Source organism: Talpa occidentalis, unplaced genomic scaffold, assembly GCF_014898055.3.
Source record: "Talpa occidentalis isolate TD23 unplaced genomic scaffold, MPIMG_talOcc4v2.1 talOcc4.5, whole genome shotgun sequence".
NCBI classification, from domain to species: Eukaryota; Metazoa; Chordata; class Mammalia; order Eulipotyphla; family Talpidae; genus Talpa; species Talpa occidentalis.
In genome coordinates this window covers 119,696,656-119,704,480 of record NW_023604861.1, presented here as the reverse complement: position 1 = coordinate 119,704,480, position 7,825 = coordinate 119,696,656, and the positions used below count along the sequence as shown (strand labels likewise).

Genomic DNA, 7,825 nt, shown 5'->3' with positions numbered 1-7,825 from the left:
GAGTAGGAAATGCTGTAGCCACACTGGAACATAGTTTGGCAGTTTCTTATAATAGTAAATATGCATTTATCATATATCCTAAGAATTGCAGTCTTGAAGATCGATTCCAGAAAATGAAAACTTATGTTTGTGTTTATAAAGACGTGTATATCTACACCTGTAGCAGTTATTCATAATAGCCCCAAACAGGAGATAATCCAAATATCCTTAAAATGTGAATGGTTAAATAAATTGTGGAATTTCAACAGTATCATGGAGTATTATTCAGCATTACAAAGGGGGAAAATCAATATTTAAAACAACCTGCATTCAATCTTAAGGGAATTATGCTAAGTGACAAACTTATTCCAAAAATTTAGGAAGGGGTGGGAGTAGTTGTAGACAGCATGAACAAATGTAATAATGAGGAAATAATTTTATGCCTTGATTGTGGTGATTGTTACACAAATCGACAAATATAATAAAACACATGAATACATAAAAAGCTGATTAAATATCTATATAAGCTCTGTGGATTATACAAATGTCAATTTACAATATGGTGCTGTATTAATTATAGTTATAAGTAATGTTAGCATTAGGAGAAATTTGGTGAAGGGCACACAAGATCTCTGTGTACAATTTTTTTATAAACCTTCTAATCTATATTTAAAATTTAAAAAAGTAAGAATAAATGAATCCGTGGAAGGAGTAATGCAATCACAAAAAATTGCTGTTGTATCCTATCTTCCAGGAGTGACTATTGTTATAACACAGTTTCTAGGTTGATTAATATCACTTGCTCCCAAGTTAGCAGTGGCACCAGGGGCTAAGAATTGAGGGCAGGTGGATGGCACTGAGCATCTGCTACACTCATCATCAGTTTTTCTATTTTTTGACTTTTAAAAACAAAGATGGAAACAAAAACTTTTTGCTATGCCTGTGAGTTAGTAGTGAGGCTTAAGAGAGGGATTTATTACTCATTGTGCAGGTAGAATATCTGGAAGGAATAAAGATGCTTGACTATGATTTGGGTTTCTCTCTGGCTAATGTCATCATGAAGGTGCAGATTAATGGGAATAAGGGGACACTAAATGATGCATGTCCATGAATTTGAGTGTCAATGTGTGTTTTGTTTTTTTTTCTCTGAATCGTTTTCGACTGTTCCCTGATTTTTCTTCCCGTTCTCCATCCAGATGAACTTACAAGCCATGCATGGCCCAGGTAAATCTTTATTTGAGCTGTCTAGTGTTTAAAAAAATAAATGCCAAACTAAGGTTAGAGGAAAATGTAGTATATACAATTTTATATTTATTATAGGCACTTTTTCTTTAGTTTTTTTTTTTATTTTTTGTTTGTTTTAATATTCACAAGAATGGGTCTAGAAATGATTGGTTGATCGACTTGTCTACCTAGTTTGGAACTCACAGAATTTCTGAATTTGAATTGTTTAAATAATATGGAGTAACTATCAATATAATCTTTCCAAAATGCCTTCTCCACTTTGTTGGTGTTAATCGCTACTGGAATTTCTGTCAAATGCATTTTACCCTTCTCATTCTTTTTTTCCATATCTCTTAAGCTTGCTTTTGCATTGCCCCATTTGTTTCTCTGACAAAAATACATTTAATTTTAGAAAAATACTCTACATATCTATGCAACCATTCACTCTTTTTCTCTTCGACTGTATCTGTAATACTGCTTAACAAAGCCATTCCTAAATGAATGACTATTGTTTATTTTTGCTATTTTATTTGCTTTTCCCTAAATATTACTGTTTTTTCAACAATAGCACATTCTTTTTGTATTTAATTCCATTATCCAGCATTTACCTTTTAAATTTATTTTCATTTAATTATGCTATGTCTGTTTTTTATGAATGCTTTTCACTAAAGGGGGATTATTTATCTAATTATTTTAAAGCCATTGATTTTTATTTCATATGTTATTTAGCTTGATCTATGGAAATCCTATGAGTGTTTTTTAAGCATAACAAATCTCTCTCCATTCAAGATCTATGGTTGTGTTTTGATATGTTCCAAAGGCTGACAATTCTATTATATATATATTTCATGTTTCTGTTTTCTTTTGGAAATGTCTATATTATAAAGTTCAAATTCACATACAAATTAAATGAGAGCATGGCTTTAGTTTCAAATTATCAAGAAACTATTTTTAATTTCAACCCGGAGCCCAATTTGTGAGGATGCATTTCCTTGTAATGTAAAAGAAAATTTTCAAAGACTATTTCAGTTTTTGAGGTGGAGGATAAATGTTCACATGAACTTAGACTCCCTTAAATTAAATGTAAATACTAAAATTGTTGTAAATAATCAGTGCAAATATTTTGATCCTCAGAATATTGAAAAGACCCTTGTATTTATCCAGTGAGCTGACTTTATACCATAAAAACAAATAACTTGTAAAACTCAACAATTAAAATAAAATAACATTTCCTGTTTACGAATCTGCAAGAGAGATAAATGTTAATGAGCAGCACTAGTGATTAGTTCAAGGTTATCAAGCTTGGTTAAGGAACATAAATTCCTATACCTAATGAGTAGAGAATAAAGGTTATTTATAAACACATACAAGAAATTTTGAAAAGGCTTTCAGATACATTAACATTCTGCATTTTTATTTAGGTTTTTAGCAGATATTTTACCTACCTTCCCTCCTTTCCTTTTAAGTTAGTGTGACAGTTTTCCACAACAAACTACCTAAAGAGAAGCTATGGTTAAGAATGGAATGAAATAGCGAACACAGAAATACACAAAAGAAAAAAAGAGATCCAAATAACAGCTCCCTTTAAGAAACCAACACTTTATTTCAATTATATTCCACCAAAAACACATGACTAGTGTCTCAAGCCCTATTTGCAGTCAGCTTTCCTCACCAACAAGCAAATGGTGGGACTGCCATCAGTCAGCGCCATCTGTCGGTGTGTTTTGCTGAAGATCCAGGAGGTTCACTCCACATTATCCAAAAGTCCAAAATAGAAGATTCTAAAGGTCCTGGAATCCCAAATTTCCATAGTTCATTCAAATCCAGTAGTGCAAAATTACGACAATTTTGCTTGTCCAGCTCATAAATAGACTCTTGAGTGATGTTATTCTGGAGCAGTGTCTGTAAGGCCATATCGCAGCCCTCCATGATGTCCTTCTTGGTCATGTTAGGGGGACATTGAATGGCACACGTGTTATGCTGGATGCTCTGCCTTGAAATGTCTGCCTTGGAGATGCAGATTAGGCAGCAGCAGTCATCATAATCAAGGTGCATTAGGAAGTAGTCATGGCCAGCAGCCACAGTGCTGTTCTCAAAGACAAATGATTCATCAGAAGGGGCGGGGACCTTGTTTTTAGAGCTGAGATCTGCACACCCTTTGAGGCAATAGCAATGGACAGGCCAAGTGTCTCTGCTGGTGGAGATGCTGAACCGTTACTCAGTCATCAGTTATTACTGCCACCAAATTCTTACATCAGTTGACCAGAAGGCATCTTGATGCCCCAGGGCATACTGGCAGGCTTTTTATTCATCTCTCTAACGTAGGCAGAAAACCCTCTGCACTTTGAAATCACATGATCCTGCTGTCAGCAAAACAATGTTGGGATGCCAATCCACGCTCAGCACCCTGGAGCAAATTGGCTTTTCAATGTGCTTGCTTACACGCCAGCCATTTTCAGACTGGAAAGAGCAAACAGAATGAGTCGCGCTCCACTTCCCACAGCAAATATATTCTCTGTTGGAGACCACTTGACAAAAGTTGTTACATGATTAAGTCTCAGAATCACCAAAGTGGGTTCCAGACACCTTTCTGACTCCAGACTTAAACATTGCCATCCACCCTGCATGTGGCTGCTTCTGGGAGCCCAGCCCAAGCCTGTGAGGTATCCATTGTGCTCCTTGCGTTCACGAGAGATCACCCACTGGGCCACAAATCAAAATAGCCCTCCCACCAGAATCAGCTAGAAAACTAGGCAAAATATGTAAAATAATTCTTTTTAAATATTAGGTGACAGAAAATACAGTTCTCTATAAGAACAGGAAAAATGAAGATCTCTCTGGCCTTTTGCCTGAAGGAATTTGCCAGGCTGTCATATCATCTGAGCTGACAAGTCAGAGATTGGAGTTTGGAAGAAAAGGTATAACAGGAACAGGAGAATGCAAGGCTACCTATATCAGTGGAAACTGCTTTTCTAAATTAGAGTAATGGCTGGCAATGATTACTAATTCATTGGTTCTGAAGTTTAGAATACTTCAGTAAGTTTTAAAAAACATTTATGCCTGGGACCATCCCACAGAAATTGTGAATTAGTGAGTATGTTTTCCAAAGATATTGGTGTTTTTAAAGCTCCCCAGATGCAACAAATTTTGAGAAACATTGAGTTACTATAGCTGTATATATTGATGAATAATACAAACTGATCTTACAAGAACCTTGTCAATCTGTTTTATTTTTTAATTTACTTATTTTTAATTGAGCTAATACTTGCATGCCCGCATCACATATTGTCACCATAGTGCATCCACCACTAAATTAATAAATTTCTATCTCAGTTAAGAATTGAAAACTCTGAAAATTAAGGTTTAACTTAGAATGATTGAGTAGCGAGCCTTAACATGTACTCAGAGAATTAAGATCAATTATGTTATTGGGCTTAGCTTCCAGAATAACATAAATTCTGATAAAGAGGCTAATTTATTTGTGCAAGAGCAAACTAATGGTTAATGGCAGACGTAGGCCAGGAAGCCAGTCCTCAGGGATATGATTCCAGTACTCTTTTTACCATCTCTATTTTTTTTCCTCAGTTTTTGGGTATACATGACAGTGGAACTTGCCTGCTCTAACTTCTATTGCCTAGCATGTTCATATAAACTTCACACTTCAGAATTTTTTTATTACTTAACAGTACATTTGATTTTGAGTTATCAATCATTATCTCTTTACTGTCAACTCAATAGAGTGAAACATTTCTCCAAAGTCATCTAATATACATGTGTAAAAATACATTATGCCATTCAAATTTTTCAATTGCTTTCAGACAACTGTGTAAATTATAATGATAAATTGAGATAGGTCATCTAATTTCTTTCTTCAGCATAAAGCACTATTTATCAAAGATCATTAGGCATAACACTATTCCAAGACAGGTCTAATATGAATAGCCATGTGCCTTCCAAAGAATGTTCTTCACGACATTAATTTTAAAAAATGTTCTACAAAAGAAAGCCCTTCATTGCAATATTTTCAACAAACACTGCCTATTCTTTTTTTTTTTCCCTTGTGATTCAACATGAGCAAAATAAAGGTTCTGGGAAGCCCTGAAGTAAAGAATCCTAGTTTTATACACAGTTTTCCAAACTAAGTTGATCAAAGAATCTGTTTTTCATATACATCCTATTAATATTCAAAGCAAATAATGTTTTATAGAAGAGAACTGGGTTACATCTTTCGGATTTGCTGTGAAAATCTACCAATTATTAAGATTCTAAATTACCATAATCTGGTGATTGTTCCATCTGTCAAAGTCACATTAGCTTCTTAATTCCCTCCGCTGTACAACCACGGTCTAATCCTGAGACTGTCTTCAGTCTCATCATTTCTGTTAATACTACACAGGGACTGGATTCCTATACCACATATGGAATTGATGATCTTACTTCCTAATAATATGTTAACTCTACTTTTTATCTCTACTCTGTGCTCTGCTTCTGAGACAGGAACTTTGTTGCCACTTTGCTGTGGGAAGGCGATGAGGGAAACTGCAGTCCTGGAGCAGGTTTGCAAGGCAAGACTCTGCTACTTGAGCAGAAGTTCTTGTGCCTTTTAGTGAAAGCATACGGGCTAATAAAAGCTGATCATGTGACAATGGTTTGAGGAATAAAGTCCGGAGGGTGGGACAGGAATGGCGGGCAAAGTTTTATGAGGGACAGGGAAGGGGACATCGTGACCATCCCTCAAGAGGCATTTGCATCAGCGACGTATTTTATGTTATCACAGGCAGAGTTATCCCGAGACCACCACGAAGATAGTCACATAAACAGGTCAACAATGGCCTAGGAATCCCCAGGACTGCCTCATAATATGAGCTATACTCTATAGGTAGTCAAGGAATGTTCTGCTGTGATTTGTAGAAAGTAAATAGGTCACAGTTGCCCATGAGTAGCCAGTCAGTAGCCAGCTCATAGGAACCCACACTCTACTACTACATTAGCACCAATTATGGTATTCAAGACTTCTTATGCCTCAACTCTACTGTAATCTCAGTGAGAGCAAGAGTAATTTCTTTCTTGTCATTGCCATATTCTCAGAACTTTCCATTGTTTGTATTCGAGTATTTATAAATAACTATTATTTGGAGTATCCTGAGAAAAAGAAGGTTTAAAGTTAGAATTGAATCTTTGATTTTTTTCTGTTCGTTCACAATGTGTATACTATAATTTAATTATTGGAGGAATTATTTTGGTGTTGTTATACTTCATGAGGTTTAAAGTTATTTTTATCTCAGCAATACTCAATGTTTTGAGGATCTGAGGATGATGAAACATTGATGTAAAACAGCTGCCATCCAGGCCTCCTTGGTGTTTTAGGGCTTAAGTCTCAGAGCTACTAGAGCCTGAGATCGATCCCCTGTCAGGGAGCTAACCCACATATGGCATAGTAGACCTCTCCTGTCTCCACTGCTCCTCTTAGCAGTGCATTTCAGTAGATCTGCTTGTTCTACGCCCCACTCTGTCTCTGGTGAATCATCTCACCCTCTGCGCAGTGGCCTACAGCCCAGTTCTTTGATGCAAAAAATAAATAAAATATTTAAAAAAAAAAAACAGCCACTGTCCAAATTATTTTTATGGTGCATGCATTTTACCTCTACTCTGTGCTCACAATTAGTCATCATTTTTATTATCTTCAAAGTCACAGTAATGGGGATTTATCCCACTTGTATTAGCAATTCATTTAATGCTTGTTTACTATTTCTCTCACTTTAGTCTGGATGATTATAGTCTTCTTTCTAAGATGTATCCACTAGTTTTGTTTTTTTTTTTTCCTGAAAATGTTTTTAATTGTTCTCACTCCTCAGTGATAATTTAGTGTGTAAATGACTTTAGGAAGGGAGTGATTTTCTTTTAATACTTTCTACATTTTCTCTCAGTACTTTGTGAGTAGGAAGCCTGCTGTCATCTTAATTATTGTTATAATTTATTTTCTTTATTCCTGATTATTTTAAGGTCATTCCTTGTCTTTGATCTTTCTGCAGTTACACTAACAGCTTTCAGATATGTACTTTAATGTGAAGATGTAAAAGTTTTCCTGAAATTTGGTGGCATTATCTTTGTTACCATTGCTTCCCTAAGCTATTCTTAATTCACTCTGGAATTCCTATTGGTTGTATTTTGGAGCATTTGATCCTACTCTCCATGTCTCTTAATCTCACTTTCACAGATCTCCATGCTGCATTCTGGATAATTTCTTCAGATCTATTTTCTATGTCATTAACTATCTTTTTAGTTGTGTATAGTACAATGAATGTTTAACTCATCCTTTATATTTTAATGATTTTGTTTCCTATCTAGAAATTCATTTATACATATTCTTAATATTTTTGTTCCCTTTTAAATCCGGTGATTCCTCTTGTAGGTTATATACTTTTTATTGTAAATCCTCCATCCAGAGCCCTGTGTGATCTGGCTTGTACAACTCTCTTCAGAGAGTAGGTTTATATGTGCTTCTAATTATCACCTCAGTGTTTTCGTCAGTGCAGCATCAGTGTTTGATTTCTGTTTGGGAACACTCGATCACAAATATAGAGTAATTTTGGATGTCACAGGCAGAGAGGCAAGGGGTTTC

The 7,825-nt window shown here is 35.4% G+C and overlaps 1 pseudogene; it reads right to left on the bottom strand.

The window, feature by feature from the left end:
- Window positions 1-2,947: 2,947 nt before the first annotated feature.
- LOC119258664 (actin-related protein 2/3 complex subunit 1A-like) lies at window positions 2,948-4,498 on the bottom strand (annotated as a pseudogene).
- Between the last annotated feature and the right edge of the window lie 3,327 nt (window positions 4,499-7,825).